Below are 17,237 nucleotides of genomic sequence, written 5' to 3'. Positions count from 1 at the left end.
AGGACCTCACAGTGGCTGAAGCTGGCCTTGAACTCACAATCCTCCTGTCTTAGCCTCCTGAGCCACTGGGATTTCAGGCATGAGCCACCATGCCCGGCATTTTACTAAATATTTTGCATCCAAGTTTTTTTCAGGGATATTGGTCTGTAGTTTTCTTTCCTTGATGTATCCTTATCTGGTTTTGGTATGAGGGTGATACTGGCTTCATAGAATGAATTTGGAAGCGTCCCATCTCTTTCTATTTCATGGAATCATTTGAGAAAGCATTGGCATTAGTTCTTCTTTGAATGTCTAGTAGAATTCAGCTGAGAATCCATCTCATTCTGGGATATTTTTGTTGAAAGGCTTTCATTACTGTTTCTAGTTTCATTGCTAGTTATTGGTCTGTTCAAGTTTTCCATGCCCTTTTGATTCAATTTTGGCAGTTTGTATGCATCTAGAAATGTATGTATTTCTTTTAGGTTTTCCAATTTATTAAAGTATAAGTTTTCGGGCTGGGGATGTGGCTCAAGCGGTAGCGCGCTCGCCTGGCATGCGTGTGGCCCGGGTTCGATCCTCAGCACCACATACCAACAAAGATGTTGTGTCCGCCGAGAACTAAAAAATAATAAATATTAAAAAATTTTCTCTCTCTCTCTCTCTCCTCTTTCACTCTCTCTTTAAAAAAAAAAAAAAGTATAAGTTTTCAAAATAGTTCCTAATGATCCACTGGATTTCTGTGATGTTTCTGATGTTTTTGATAATTTCCCCTTTGCATCTCTTATTTTATCAATCATGTTACTGATTTTTGTCATTGTTTGTATCCCCAGCACCTAACATAGTGCCTGGTCACAAACATAAAAATCACATATTAAAATATAATATATGTCATACATAATACACATATAATAAATAGTACATATAAATATATTCTTCAGAACTTCGACTAAGTACTTGCATTAGTCAGCTATTGACACAATATGCACTTGGCATCGATCAAAGTAAGTCCTGTGGTCAGCTTCACTGTCAGTGGGCTGGGGAACCCTCCTCTGCCTCCAGGAGGCTAGGCAAGAGTGCAGGTGTGTAATGCAAACACAAGGGAGTGAAGATGCACCGCCACTAATCCCAGCTGCCCAGGTGCCCACCCACCAAGCCAGTCACTCAAGTAGGTGACCGAGCATGTGTCACTCCATGTCTGGTTTCTTCCAGTCTATACCCCAAATTACCAGAGGGGTGCATCCCTGCCAGGATCTGGGGGTGGGGGTGGGGGAATCTCAGACACAAAATGAAATACATTTCAAAGCATTTTTCAAGTATAAACCATGAAGTGTAAATAAACACGCAGCAATCCCTCCTGTTGTGCCCTCTGCAGCTAGAGATGTTTGCACAAACCCTTCCTAATGGAGTGTTTAATTTCAAGAAGCTGAAAATTGAGCTGACAATGTGTTGTTTACCAGCAAATTCAGAACCTGGGAGTGAGAAGAAAGCATTGTTCAAGCCCACGGATTATTTTTCCCATTAGGATTGAGTCTGTGGTATCCTTACCAAACCCCCTCCTATCAGCAAAGTCCCCCAGATTGGGCTTCTCCAGGGCATCAGGCCCCATCTGATGGGAGTGGGGGTGACAATCAGATGTACTTGGGGACACTGCTGGTGACATGGAGCTTCTGAGACTCCAGGAGTCCCTGGGGCTTGTCTCTGTGGGACATCCTCCGTCCTCAGAGTGTGGTCCTCTCCCCAGGGACACTGAGGTGCTGGAAGGAAGGGGCAGAGGAAGCGGAGCTGTCAGGGCAGGGAGGTGCAAGGAAGTCTTTATTTGCTCCCTCGCGCAGCAGCAGCAGCGACTGTTTACCTCCAAGCCTGTTTTTCAAGGAAATGGAGACCAGCAGTGGAACAACGCCCTGGTGAACCATTTCCATGAATTTATGTTGTGCATCTGGAGAGCACAGCCCTATGGGAGGCTTCAGGGCTTTGACATGGTCAGGATAAGGCTGGCCTGCCTCAGGCTGTGACGATCCACAGCCACCCAGTAAGTGGCCTGCCAGGTCCCCAGTGGGAAAACACCAGCCAAGCCAGGAGGTGACAGGTGCCACCCTGGGCTCTGCAGGGCCAAGGAGAGGTGCACACACTTACCACATTCAGTTCATCTCCCATAGAGGAATGGAAAGAGAACACAGTGGGCGGAGTCAGAGGACCCGGGTTGGAGGTCCCAGGTCAGCTAGTGCAGGGCCAGGGGACCCTGGACAAGTCACAGAGCAGCCCCAAGCCTCGAGATCCTGTCCTCGCAGTGGGATTAAAATCTTGTATCTCACAGGACAGTTGTGGGGACCAAAATAGAAGATGAGGATAAAAGGGTCATTTCATCCCTTTTCAGAACGGAACAGAGCTGAGGTCGAAGGACTCTAATGTTCTGTAGAATAGGGATAGGTGTAGGAAGCTCCTGAACTAAGCCAGGGATAACCATCAGGGTTCAAGGACACCTGGAGAGCCAGGCAGGAAGATGAGCAAATACTTAGCACTAAGTAGTAGAGTTGTCCTTCAGCACCTGTGGGCAATGGCCCCAGGACTCCCTTTGGATACCAAAGTCCAGAGATGCTCAAGTTCTTTGTGTAAAATGGTGCATATCTGCCTGTAGTCCATGCCCATTCAATGCTCGAAACCACCTCTAGATTACTTATAAATTCCTCAGGCAATGTAAATGTTATATAAATAGTTGATATACTCTAGTGTTTAGGAAATAATGACAACCAATAAAAGCCTGTACATGTTTATACAGATGCAATTGGTTTTCAAATTGGAGCTTGGTTGAATCTGTGGGTGGGAAACCTGGGGACCAGAGGAGAAGAGCCAAGTCTCTGCAGAACTCCATGTCACTTGTGCTCACGGGTTTTCGTGTCTGTCCTTTAGTCACTCTCTGGGACCCATCAGTCTTCTCCTGGGATTGGGGATGAGATTAATCCTAGACAAACCATGTGACTGAGGTGTATAATGCAATGTCTTGTGGTCCTTCAAGGCAAAGAGTCTCAGAAGAAGAGGGCAAGGCCCACAAACTCATCCCACCAGCAGTGGGCAGTGGCAACGAGGTGTGCCCAGGATTAGCCTGACACAGGAGAAGGCCGACCTAGACCCACAGGAGTGGGCCCAGCATGTAGGCAGAGGCTCAACAGCCTCCACAAAATAGAAAGTGAGCTCAGTCCCCCTGTCACCCACTGCAACCCCAGACAATACGGGGGACACATTATTTCCGGTCCGTATCTCAGGCCTTGCAGACCGAGAGGACAAGAGGACAGAGTAGGGCTGGAGGGGTGGCTAAGCCCAAGAGAGGAGCAATGGCTCCATCCTCCCGGGTGCCCCTCCTCCAGCCTCCAGCAAAAAAGTCTTTTCCCCCTTAATCTGCAGTGGCCCAGAGGACTCGGATCTTTTGCATTTCAAATGTTTATTCATGTTTTAATTTAAACCGGTAAAACTAATTCTGAGCACCCCACAGGTGGCATCCCTAGAACCCTGAATCCTTTTCTCAAACCTGTCAATGTCTCGTCAGACGAATGGGGTACGATGGGGTTTGCACATGAGTGTATTTTAAAAGAAAAAACATACAAGAGGGTTTTTGCGATATTAAACCATTGCTTTAGTCTTTTAAATTCTGGAGGGTTTCCGTGGTAACTGGTAAGTTGGCTTGTTCCTTCTCTCTAGTTTTCTGGAGAAGCCAAGACAGCTCTTGTAGCTTCTCGAGTACATTTGGATCAAAATCCCAAAGTTCAGGAGTGGGAAGCGAGTAATCAGCCCCAGTGGTGACGAGCTTCCCCAGGGATTCCACCCCTCATCGGGAGGAAGCTGAGCCCCTTGTTCCCCCCACCCACCCTCCCACATCTCCCCAAGGCTCAGGACAATCCCACAGGCAGCCAGGCGGCTCCCCTCCCTGCAGGCTGCAGGAGGCATGGGGCTGGTGCCAACTGGAGGCCATCCTGGCTCTACCTGCTTGTGCTGTGACTTCTCAGATGCTCTTCGCCTGCTGTTTTCCCAGTGGCGTCCCCAGATTCCCAGGCAGGGAACTTTCTGTTTTAGGCATGAATGCACCTTAGATGTCTCGACCAAAGCCCTGGCAGGCTCGGAGGGCACACTCACCCAGGGGGACAGGGACAGCTGCGGGCTGTGGGCAGAGATGAGGTAACCCGTGCACCCCAGGACTCAGCAAGTACCAGCCTCTGGGAGGGAGGGGTCAACGGCAGTCCTGGGTCAGAGCTGCAGGAAGGGCTGCCCCACTGAGGCCGCAGCCCTCGAAGGGACATGGCTACTGCCCATTCATGGTCCAGAAGGGACTGGGCAATAAACACTCGGCCTTGCTCTGCTCTGCACTCTGTCCTCCATGGTGCCTCCCTGTGTCCAGCCCCACCCCACTGAAGCCAGCAGGCAGGAGCCCATTGGCACCGCGGAGACAGGGCAGGCTTCGGGCACTGCCCAGGGCAGAAAAGAACCCAGAATAAGTTGGGGTGGTGATTGGAAAGCAACCAGCCCAGCGGCTCCTGGGGTCTCTGCTGCCCACTGGAGTGGAGGGACCCTCTTAGACACCTGCCCCCACCCCGGCCTTGGCCTCCAGAAGACGCTTGGCCTGGTGTGTTGGGATGTGGGTGGGAGGGTGGAAAGTGGGCACAGGAGGCCTGGGCCCTGCAAATGGCCCAGGAGCCTGTGTCCCCACCCAGCCAATGCCATGAAGCCACATGACAAGCATGTGGCCCAAGGTGGAGTCTAGGGCAGTTTGGACCTGGTGTTAGGAACAAGCCCGAGAGCCTAGAGAAGGAGTGTTTTCAGGAATGAATTTGGATTAAATATAAAGATCAGGTCTGGGGCTGGGGCTCAGTGGCAGAATGCTTGCCTAGCACGTGTGAGACACTGGGTTCGATTCTTAGCACCACATACAAGAAATAAAGCAAATGAAATAAAGGAATGCTGTCCATCTACGACTACAAAAAAAATTATATATATATGTCAACTGTTGAAAGGTCTAAGCAGCTGTCAGCAGGAAAGACACCTCCCATTCTCTGGAGGTGTTGCAGGGCGCTGGTGTAGACAGGAGGCCACTTTCTGAGCGTGGGCAGAGACCCAAGGACGTGGAGAGGAGAGCCTGGCTGTCTGTAGAGAACAGCCTTCAAGATGGGGGAAGGGCATCTCAGTGAGTGTGCGGTGCACAGCGGGGAGTATGTGACAGGCACCCTGGCTGGGACAGAGGACAGGAAGGAGGCCAGGCCTGTGCATGCAGGTCCTCTGGGGGGACAATGGGAAGGGGAGCCACTGGAGGACAGCTTCTGGTTTCACTGTGTTTCCCAAAGAGTGGGCAGGGGAGTGGGCGGGGAGGTGAGTGCCCTCAAGGTCAAGTCTTAAAGGCCACAGTCCCAAGGAGGGAGGAGGGCTGGGGCAGGAGGTGGGGTAAGAGAGCCTGGAGTCCTTGGCCTTGGAAGGACTGGGAGCTGAGCTCCAGGTCTTAAGCACATCTCCGGGCAGCCCCACAGTAAAGGCTTGGTCCATTTGTCCAAGTGTGCACCCTCTCTTACTGTTTTGTCCCCACAGCAATGACAACACTGAGTCTCCAAAATTGCCACTGTCAGCTATACGCCCCTCTGTGCTGTCCCCTCCTGGAAGATTCTGCTAAATGAAAGTGGTCATGGTGGATCATTGGTCCCAGGGTCAGGGACTTGTGGGCAGTCAACTTTACCAGGGTCTGGAGGCCATCATTCTCCATGCAGGCCCCATCTGGGGACACAATGCCATGGAGACTAAGCAATTGACACCACAGGTCTACAGAGCAGATGTTGAATGATGCTTGAGTAGATGGGGTGACCCTGGGGGCTCTTTCCTCCCCCACAGTGGGTCACAGTCCAGGGACACCTACACCCCCAGCTACCGGCCATTGGGTTCAGACAGGATCTCCAGCCACACCTCTGCAGGACGAGACTACCCCGGTGTGCATCTCCAGAAATGGAGACTGGCTCCTTAGACAAGACAGTCACCTTGGGCCCAGAAGGACAGTGTGTTGGCAGTGAGCCCCCAGATTTAGCAAATTGACATCTCCAGGGCAGGGGTCATGATTGACCTTTGTGACCAGCATCCTGGATAATGAAAAGGAGACTCTGCAGGCGGAAGGTGCAGCTGGAGCCGAGCCCAGCAGTAGGTTTTGGGGACAGTGAGGGGAGTGCGGGGTTGACAGGTGGGACCAAGAAGAACTTTCCAATGAATGAATGAACCATCAGACTAACCAGGCGACCTGCCCAAGGACTACGGCTGCTCCTCAGTGGGCGAGGAGCATGACTACCAGCAGCCCTTCCTGTGAGGTGTCCTGAGGCTTTGGATTTTAACTGGGCTGGAGACCTCCCGGCACCAGGAGAGGGAGTTGAAGAGCATTCTGCAGTCATCAGCTGGTCAGATGGACACTCTCCATGCCTGACCCCAGGAGACTGGGTCCCATGGTGGGTCTGTTCTGATGGGAACTGAGAGAGGCAGTCCTCCCGCACGGCCAGGGACACCGTTTGAAGAGAAATTCTGGCCAGTTGGGCCATTTTGTCCAGGAGGCACCACCCAGGAGGTGACCAGAATGCAAGAGGGGGAGTGGCTTAGGGCTTGCCAGGGACAGAGATACCACCAGGACCTCAGGGGCCTGGATTCAGCCCTGGTCTCAACACCTTCTCCGAGTGTGACTTTGGTTGCTTTGTTCCCGTTTGGGGTCCTGCTCTTCACCCAGACGGTGCCCCTGGGAGGAACTTCCCCATTGTACAGGCGAAGCCCAGGGGCCTCAGCCCACCTCTTCCCAAGGAAGACTCTGGAGAAGACTGTGGGATGGGGGTTCCTCCTGGAGAGCATGGGACCAGGGGGCGCCTGCTGCTGCTCCCGGGGCCTCTGGAGCAGGTGAGGGCTCAGGATGTGAGTGGGTTTTTCCCTGAAGCCGTCCAGGCCAGAGCTGAGGGAAATAACAGCAAGCTGGCCACTGGCCACCAGGGTCAGCCCAGCTCTGACCTCATTCGAGGAAAAAGTTGGCCAGGAAGTCTGGTGTTGGGCAGGATGTGTGTGTGTGCACGCATGTGTGTGTGCACCTACGTACGCACATATGGGTGGGTGAGAGCCCCTGCATGAGCCTTCGCACAAAGTGTTTCCAAGTGGCTAGGTCGGCACGCATCTGATAGGTACATGGCATAATAGCCTTGCAATACTCTAAGACTTCCTCGTCAAAATCCATTGGCCCCAACACCCCTTGAGTGCCTCATCCCTGCTGTCCCAGCCCTCCCAGGACCCTGGGGACCTCCCCATAAGCTTCCTACCACAGGGTTAACTCCCAGCCCTGCTCCAGCAAAGCCAGAGAGCAGAAGCTAGTCACAAGAGCACATACTGAATGATTCCCTGGATATAAAATATCTGGAGTAGGTGAGCCCTCAGAGGCAGAAGGCAGATTGACAGTTGCCAGGGTCTGGGAAGTTGGGGGAAGGGGGAGTGACTGCTAAACAGTATTTGAAACTTAATAGAGCTGGGGGTCACACCACCTTGTGACTGAGCTAAATGCCCCTGAAGTGCATACTTTTAAATGACTAGTTTTTGTCGTGTGACTGTCACCAAAATTTAAAAACGAATAAGGGTGAAGACAGGCAGTGGCGTAGTTTTTCTTGTTAAAAAGGCCATGATGTATTAAACCCTGTCATATGTGCTGGTGAATGCAGCCAGGACAATGGAATTTTTTTTTTCCAGTAATGCCTCATCTATCCTCACTTCAAAACAGATGACCCTAAGTATTAGTGTCTTAAAACAGTCACAATTTTATTTTATCTCATGATTTTATAAGTGAGAAATTCAAGCGATTCAGGCAAAGTTCAGCTGGCCGGATCTTCTGCTCCATTCGGGGTCCCCTGAAGTGACACAGTGGTGTTCAGTTGGCAAACGACCTAGTCTGGGGGTTCCAAGGTGACCTCACTCACATGTCTGACAACTTGGAGGGGCTGCCAGGAAGGCTAAACCCAGCTGAGACTGTCCACTGCAGCCTCTACACGTGGCCTTTCCAGCATAGATGTCTCAGGGCTTCCAGGAAGTTTTAAAGGCAGCAGTAGGAAATGCTAGAGTCTTAAGACTTGATCCCATGAGTATCGCTACAACCATCTCCAGTCATATGGCCACTTAGATGCAGGGGGATAGGACAAAGACCCCGCCACTCAATGGGAAAATAACAGTTTTACAGTGGTCCGCCATAAGTATGGATATTTTTGACCATCAATTTCATTCCTTGATTAGTTTGTTTTAAACTTTCTATTTCTGGGGCTGGGTTGGTGGCTCAGTGGTAGCGTGCTTGCCCCACACGTGCAAGGCCCTGGGTTCGATCCTCAGCACCACATATAAATAAATAAAATAAAGTTATCATGTCCAACTACAACTACTAAAAATAAATATTTAAAAAATAATTCAAAGGTTTCTTTAAAAAATTTTTTTTCTATTTCTTCTTGAGTCAGTTTTCTAGAAAATTGTCCATTTTTATCTGTTTTCATATTTACTTGTGTCAACTTTTTAGAGTATACCTTAAGAAGTATTTCTGGTTTATTTGTGATATTGTCACCCCCCGGGCCCTTTTTACTTTTTATTTTGAGACAAGGTCTCATTAAGTTGCGCTGCCTGGCCTCAAACTTGGCATCCTTCTGTCTCAGCCTCCCAGGTAGATAGAATTATGGGTGTTACAGACTGCACCCAGCCCCCTTTTGATTCTTAACATTTTTTTTTTTAATCAGCACTGCCTGAGGTTTATCTAACAATCTTTTTTTTAATTTAAAACACCACAAATTATATTTTACTATAAAGTCATAATTAAGCAATATGGAAATGGTATAATAAATAAGGGGAAAATCAATGAAACATAAGAGAAAACATGATGTGTTTCATAAGCAACTTCAGGATGACATTATCTTTCCATAATGTTCTCTCTGCTTCCTTGAATTAAAAAAAAAAAAATTGTGGTACAACATACATAAAATTTGGGGGCTGGGACTGTGGCTTAGTGGTAGAGCGCTTGCCTAGCACCTATGAGGCCCTGGATTCGATCCTCAGCACCACATAAAAATAAATACACAGAATGAAGGTATTGTGAAAAAAATTACCATTTTGATTATTTTAAGTGTACAACTCAACAACATAAAGTTTATTATCACATTGTTGTCCACCACTACCATCCACCTCCAGAAGTTTTTCCATCTTGCAAAATTAAACTGTGTACCCATTAGTCAACAATCCTCCATTACCCCTCTGTGGCAACCACCAGGTCTCCTTTCTGAGTCTATGAATTTGACTATCCAGGAAGTGGAATTGTAGAGTGCCTGTCCTTTTGTAACTGGCATCTTTCACTTAGCATAATATCTTCCAGATTCATCTGTGTGGTAGCATGTGTCAAACTTTCTTTTCTTTTAAAGGCTACATAATATTCCATTGTACATACACACCATATTTTGTTTATCCTCTCATCCATTGAGGGACATCTGGGTTGCTTCCACCTTTTGGCTATTTTGAATAATGTTGCTGTGAATGTAGGTGTGCAAATACCACTTGAAAAACTTTCTGGTTTTAATGTTTTTGGGTATAGGATTTCTTTCTCTCTCTCTCTCTCTCTCTCTCTCTCTCTCTCTCTCTCTCTCTCTCTCTTTTTTTGCCAGAAATGTAATTGCCAGGTTTACATCGTAATTCCATTTTTAATTTTATAACAAAACAGCATGCTGTTTATAATAGTCTTTTCAAGAAATACAAGTATCTCTGCATTTCATTAACTTCAATTGTCTGCTTGATTTCTCAATTACTCAGAGAAATATATTAAAATATATTTTTTGTCTTTATCGATTGTCTTTGTTGATTGAAATGAGAGTATTTTTGTTTTGTGTTTCATTAATTTCTGTGGTTATCTCTGATGCCTCCCTCTGCTTTCACGGGGCTCACTCTGTTCTTTGCTAGCTTAAGTTGGATGTTTAGCTTACTTATTTTTAGCCTTTTTTCTTTCCCATGATAAGAATTTTAAGGTTATAAATTTCTAAGTACTACTTGAGCCATATCCAAGCTTGGTTTATTTTATTTTATTTTTTTGCCTTCCCCTCCCTCCCCCGGTCCTGGGGATTGAACCTGGGGTACTCTATCACCAGCCCTATTTTTAGTTTGTATTTTTGAGACATGGTCTAACTGAGTTGCTGATGTTGACCCTGAACTTGTGATCCTCCTGCCTGAACCTCCCGAGGAGGAGTTACCGGCATTTCAGGCATGCACAACCACACCCAGCTCAAGTTTGGAAATGTAGAATTTTTTTCATTTGGCTCTGACCATTGTCTTGATTTTCATTATTTCTTCATAGATCCATATGCTGTTAAGAGTGGACCTTAGAAACTTAAAAGTTTTTTCTCGGCAAGAGAAACAATAAGAGAGGTAAATAGGGAGCCCACATCCTGGGAACAAATTTTCACTCCTCACACTTCAGATAGAGCCCTAATATCCAGAGTATACAAAGAACTCAAAAAATTAGACAATAAGATAACAAATAACCCAATCAACAAATGGGCCAAAGACCTGAACAGACACTTCTCAGAGGAGGACATACAATTAATCAATAAGTACATGGAAAAATGCTCACCATCTCTAGCAATCAGAGAAATGCAAATCAAAACCACCCTAAGATACCATCTCACTCCAGTAAGATTGGCAGCCACTATGAAGTCAAACAACAACAAGTGCTGGCGAGGATGTGGGGAAAAGGGTACACTTGTACATTGCTGGTGGGACTGCAAATTGGTGCAGCCAATTTGGAAAGCAGTTTGGAGATTCCTGGGAAAGCTGGGAATGGAACCACCATTTGACCCTGCTATTGCCCTTCTCAGACTATTCCCTGAAGACCTTAAAAGAGCATGCTACAGGGATACTGCCACATCGATGTTCATAGCAGCACAATTCACAATAGCTAGACTGTGGAACCAACCCAGATGCCCTTCAATACATGAATGGATAAAAAAAATGTGGCATCTATACACAATGGAGTACTATGCAGCAATAAAAAATGACAAAATCATAGAATTTGCAGGGAAATGGATGGCACTAGAGCAGATTATGCTTAGTGAAGCTAGCCAATCCCTAAAAAACAAATACCAAATGTCTTCTTTGATATAATGAGAGCAACTATGAACGGAGCAGGGAGGAAGAGTAGGAAGAAAAGAGTAACATTAAACAGAGACATGAGATGGGAGGGAAAGGGAGAGAAAAGGGAAATTGCATGGAAATGAAGGGAGACCCTCATTGCTATACAAAATTACATATAAGAGGTTGTGAGGGGAATGGGAAAATAAACAAGGAGAAAAATGAATTACAGTAGATGGGGTAGAGAGAGAAGATGGGAGGGGAGGGGAGGGGGGATAGTAGGGGATAGAAGAGGTAGCAGAATACAACAATTACTAATAGGGCATTATGTAAAATTGTGGATGTGTAACCGACGTGATTCTGCAATCTGCATTTGGGGTAAAATTGGGGGTTCATAACCCACTTTAATCTAATGTATGAAATATGATATGTCAAGAGCTTTGTAATGTTGTGAACAACCAATAAAAAAATAAAATAAAATAAAATAAAAAGAGTGGACCTTAGGGCTGAGGTGGTGGCTCAGGGGCAGAGCGCTTACCTAGCACATGAGTGGTGCTAGGTTCCATCCTCAGCACCATGTAAAAAAAAATGAAGTTATATCCATCTACAACTAAAGAAATATTTTTTAAAAAGTGGATCTTAAAAATATTTGTTTTGAAGTTTAAAGTTGTATTTTTGAAATTATTTTCTATCCATTTTTTTGTTGTCAAATAATATCATTATTATGATAGAATTTTTAAAAATATTTGTTGAGGTTTATTATGATTTAATATTTAGTCAACCTTGATTCTCTAATATTAATATTTATTAATGTATTTATATAAGTATAATAACAATCAATTTATTTATATAAGTATATATTATAACTATATAGTTATTAATTTATGGTTAATAATATTAATATCTAATATCTTTCATGTGACTTCTCTAATTGCTGGATGTAGTGTTCTACATACACATAATAAGACTGAACTTGCTAATTGTGTGATTCAAACTTCAATTGTCTGATTTCTCAATTACTCAGAGGAATATATTAAAATCTCTATGATGGTTTGGTTTTCTTTATTCTGGTTGATTCCTACCTTGTACATTTTCATGCTATGTCAGCATCAGGTCTTACGTATTTCAGTTGGTTTATGTTATTTGTTGGCATGCTGTTATTTGATTGACAGTTGTATTTAATAATGTTGTTTCTACCAAAAACCTGGAAAAGCTCCTCAAAAGGTGAAGACTGTGCCTTCCAAGATTTTGAAACCCTCTAATCCAGAGCCCTGAAAATCGTAGACCTCCAACCTAAGAGCAAATCAGGAAAATGCAACCCTCTCGCTCTCCTTCAATCAGCAGGCTCTCCCAATAGAGCACGAGAAGTACGTTGGGAATCGCTGGCTGGTGCCAGGTGGCAGCCGAGGGACAGCCGGGCAGTCATTTGCAAGGCTGAGCTACAGGATTTACCCTGTTTGAACAGCTGCCTCCAGACCCTGAGTTCTTTCCAGAACCCTTCAAAGCGGAAGAGCTCACTAAAAATTTAGCCAGCCATTGGGTCATTGCCCACCTCTGGGGTTTGAGGCTGTGTCTTTGACCTTGAGTTGGAATCAGAAGGTCTTGGCAGTTGAGGGGTGTTGTGTCATTCATGGCTAACTGCTGAAGATCAAGACTTTGGCGGGGAAGAGAGGAAAGGAGAGGTGGCCAGATGGCTTCACTCCCCACAGTGCTAGAAGCTTGGCTGAGTCCAGCCTAGAGAGGAGGCACCTGGCTGGGGGCAGGAGCATCCCTCAAGAGTTAGGCACACTCTGATTTAGAGCCACAGGGCTCTAGAAGAGAAGGAACGGGAGACAGGACTCTGACAGGGACAGAAGGTAGAGGAATGTCCACAAAGAATAAGAGAGGGTCCAACTATTGACTTCTCCTGACCTTGGACAAGAACAGAGCCTCCATTGTGCTCCAGAGGTTGCTGAGCCTGCAGGTGCCCCCGATGCTCCAGGCAGTGCCTTGTGGACGCACCAAGGAAACACACTAGAAGCTCTGAGGCCTGGCCTTGGAGGGTCTGGCAGCCCTGTCCGTAAGCTCTAGAGAGCAAGCACTGGAAGACGGGATTCGGCGACCATCACTGTGCTTCCCAAGGGATAAGAAGTGGGTGCTTAAACAGGGTGTGCGCTTCACAAGGAAAGGGAGTGGCAGTTCCCAAGAACCAACTTGAGCTGTGTCAAACAAACCAGAGCAACTGTCACCCTAGCTCGTCTTCTGTGGCAACAGAGTCCATGTTGTGTGAATGGAGCAGGCACCTGCCGTGTGCTAGCCACTATGCTAGAGGATCCCACCCTCCCGTCTACTCTTACGGCCGCCTGGTGAGGAAAGTGTTTTCCCATTTTGTGGACACTGATGTGCAGAGTTGGCACCTGCACTGCACTTAGGAAGGCAGGATTTGAACACAGACCTGTTTGAATCCAGAAAGTAGACTAGTGCTCGCCAGGGTGTTGGAGGGAAAGAGAATGGGGAGTGACTGGTTACTGGGTCTCTTTTAGGGATGATGAAACTGTCCTAAAGTTAGGGACAAGGGATAGGGCTCAGTTGGACCGCAATGGCCTAGCATGTGCAAGATCCTGGGTTCCATCTCCAGCCCTGCAACAAAATGTCCTAAGATTAGTGGTAATGGTTGCAAATATACTAAAAGGGTGAACTTTATGACACATGAATTACATCTTAAATAAAGATATAAGGAGTAAAAAAGTTGTGATATAGATGTATCTATGGGACATATAATCATGACTACTAGAGTATTATGCTTCATTTTTTTAAATCTATATAAAGACCCAAATGTTTTAAGTTATGTCTCTGTATCCATATGATGAGAAAAAATTCTGAAAGGAAATAAAAAATGATGACTAGAGTTTGTAAGATAGTGGGTGAATTGATATCACAAATTTTATACAATAAAAGCATTTCTTTTAGAATCAGAAAAATACTTTTGTGAAAATAAGAATGGATTGCCTGTTAACAAGCTTCTTGTCATTGCAAGCACCCAGAACATTTGAGAATCATCAGATATGGATACTTGCAATTTGCATCATGGGGAGTTTGGTCTACCACATTATCACCTAGTTCTTTTAAATAAGATATTACTATTTTATAGTACTTTACCTATTTCTTTTTTTTTTTTCTGGGATTGAACCCAGGACTTCTTGCATGTTATGCACATACTCTACACTTTAAAAAAATAAAAAGAAAAAATAATAGACCCATCCCAATCTTTATTTTGACATTAGTCTGTTGGGGGGGGGAGAATTTACATTTTATTATAAGATGCAGTAACAACAACAACAACAACAACAACAAAAAACAACCCACACGATTTAAAAGGTATACAAAGACTCAAAATGGGAAAGAGGAATCCAAATACTATGTGTAGTTATAATGCTCTAATTTAAAAAAAAAGAAAAGAATTCATCTAAATGCAAACTCTACATGCTTCTGTGCAGCCAGAACAAAAAGATTATGTTGTGACAAAATGTTCAAGAAATTATCTTACCAAGGGAGACTCCAGATTTTTTTTCCCTTTGGTTTTCGTAAAAATGAAAATAAAACTCAAGACTTGACATTTGAAATACTATCTGACAATGTCGACTCATACTCACTTTGAAGGTTGCTGACGCATGAGACAAACATAAATAATTCTTAGAAGGGAAACTGCCTGTTTTTTTTAAACCCAAGTTCAGGGACCCACATGGAGGTGGGAAGCTGGCCAGGCCCGCCCAGTGGGCTGTGCAGCCTGAGCTGGCTCCTCCCACTCCCTGGCAGAGGGCAAGGGCAGTGGGAGACTGAAGAACCGGGCTATAAAAAGCTTTTGTTTTATTTCCTTCTAAGGCATCGTGAGTCACTGGGTGCTCCAGCCCCCCAGTGCCCGGGAAAGTTCAGCTCAAATCGGAAATGTGCATGTCTTTTCCTAAACCAGAGCTATTGACAAATCAGATGACGCTGTCAGCTGGACCGAATCCCTGACTGGCCCAGTGGTAACTTCTTAATTCCGTTCTGGACGAATGGGTCACTCAATTATCAGTTTTTCTGACCCAGGTTCCACTATTACATCACTGCCTTGATAGCAAATGTAGCCTCCAGTCCACCCCCAATATGGAGGTGCTCAGAATTTTAAAGACCCACTTGTCAGCTCGAAGGACTCAGGACTCCTATGCGATTTCTCTCCCACTTTAGGTTGCAATTTTCATCAGTTCAAACACCAAGAGGAGCCAAACCAGGTGGGTCAGAATCCTGGAAAGCCACAGGCAGAAGGTACCAGTCCAGCTGTCTTATTTTAACAATCAGGAAACAGAGACCCAGAGATGGTAAGGAAACTGCCCAAGGTCACAGAGGGACAGAACTCAGACTTGAAGCCAGGCTCCAAGTCTTGGAGGAGAGAGGGCTTTGTCCTAGGGTGGAATACCAGCTCCTGCATATAGGAGGGGATGTTTAAATGCTCCCTGGAGATGGGCCTCAAGCCTTCTGGCTAAAGCAAGGCTTATCCTGTGATCTTCTTTTTGATCTTCTCACTGCTTCCGTGTGTGGGATTGGAACCAGGGTAGAAAAGATTCTTCTGGAAACAGAGGTCTAGAAATGAGGGTTGGGGATGGAGCTGGGAGGTTTCCACACCACTGGAAACTGCATGCCCTTCCCACTTTCCTCGGCTGTCTCCTCTGGAGGCCAGTGGAGGTGCTTCTGTCATTTAAAATCCCCATATGAAAAATGTATTTCTTGCCAGGTGCAGTGGCACACGCCTATAATCCCAGCAATTTGGGAGACTGAGGCAGGAGGATCACAAGTTCAAAGCCATCCTCCACAACTTAGCAAGACCTTGTCTCAAGATAAAAAAATTAAAAGGGCTGGGGATGTAGCTCAGTGGCTAAGCACCCTGGGTTCAATCCCTGGTACTAAAACAACAATTCCCAGAAAATTGGATTGATGTTAAGGTCAAAGAGAAATTAATCTGTGGTATGAATTTTTTTTTTTACATAAAGGAAGCATGGATGTACTAACAGGCCAAGAGACAGGGTTAAAATGTCAGCTATCAACACCCGAAGTACTTCATGCTAGAGTAAGGCTGCCACGGGATGGACCCACGGCACTTCTGGCCTCTCACCCTCAGGGCTACACTGGAGCCCAGGCGGACTTCCATCTGAAGGCAGGTTCCCCTTCTTCATAGAGCAAAAGGGATTGAAAGCTATTCAAGCTAAAAACCTACACAGTTCGCAGTTAGAGATGAAAGGCTGAAGAAATGTTTATTGAATACAGTGCCAGGTTTATAAATAAAACTTATTTACAATTTCCATAGAGTTGGTCCCCCATCCGAGAGGTGGTTGAATCTCCAAACAGTTTGAGATTTACAGAAACGTTCAAGTACATCTCCTTTCCAAATAGCCATGGTGAAGGGCAACTTCAGTAACAAAAGAACCACCGCCATCTTTGCTATAGAAGTGTTTAATGAACATCATAATAGATTTGGAGAAAGAACACACTCTACCCATGCCACTACCTTCTACTCCAAGGGACAGACAGTTTCTGTCTCCTACAGGACAACTTCAAGGGATTAAAAAGGAAAACCATTAACTGCCATCTGAAGGGACAGATTAAGACACATCAGTGGAAATCTAGTCACTCTCAAAAGGATAAATATATTTAGGATATACAATAAATAATTCAAATGGTTAAAATAATTGAAGAGTAGACTTGACCAAATTTACATTCTTTGTTCAGGAAGAGGTTTCCAGGATGCTGAGGGGCTAATATATATGCTATTCCTCTGATGTGACAGCAGCACTAGGCCTACTGGACAGCCATTCATTCCAATATTGGTACAAGTACAGTCTGACATGCATTTATAAAGAGAATATAAAAATATGTACAATAGCTCATCTTCAATGTGTTTTAAGTTGCCAAAAGACACCAATTAAAGTGTGCAAAAATTTGTCAAAAAATCAGAAAAAGCCTTCCCTGGCAACAGTGCATCAAAGACCCTCTGAAGTATTGAGACCCACTTGCCTTGCTCAACACCTACCCCAAACAGATGGAGAACGAAACTATGAAAGGCTTTGCCAAGTACTCAGCAGTTTCTTATGGCAAGTCTCAGGCTGAAGCAGGATGCCAGT

The sequence above is a fragment of the Spermophilus citellus genome (genome assembly GCF_964194105.1).
Source record: "Spermophilus citellus genome assembly, chromosome: 4".
In the NCBI taxonomy this organism is placed as follows: Eukaryota; Metazoa; Chordata; class Mammalia; order Rodentia; family Sciuridae; genus Spermophilus; species Spermophilus citellus.
This window is presented reverse-complemented; position numbering follows the sequence as displayed.